Below are 438 nucleotides of genomic sequence, written 5' to 3' on the forward strand. Positions count from 1 at the left end.
CCCAACAGGAACAGCAGCATGTATGATCTCTTGTATAATCCAGCCCTGTAATACCCCATTGTCCTGTTATATAGATATGCTGCTAAAAAAGAGCAGCCCAACTTCTTGCCAGAGGTGGTTGAATTTTAGTGAAAGGAAGAATTGTTATGGGAATGATTACATCTCTCTTGAAACAGCCAGCCAAAATATGGAAATATGTTTTGCATGACTTCACATGAGTTATTGTTATAAAATTGTATCAAGGAGTTGGGGTAGGGATGGAAGGGAGGGAAAGAATTTAGAACTCAAAATTTTAAAAAAAATTGTTGAATTTTTTTTACATGAAATTAGGAAATATTTAATGAAATAGATAAGATATATATATATATACATATATATATACATATATATATACATATATATATATATATATATATATATATATATATATATATATAT

Source organism: Petaurus breviceps, unplaced genomic scaffold (genome assembly GCF_028583685.1).
Source record: "Petaurus breviceps papuanus isolate PSGF00001 unplaced genomic scaffold, PetGlider_PUasm1.0 91133, whole genome shotgun sequence".
NCBI lineage: Eukaryota > Metazoa > Chordata > Mammalia > Diprotodontia > Petauridae > Petaurus > Petaurus breviceps.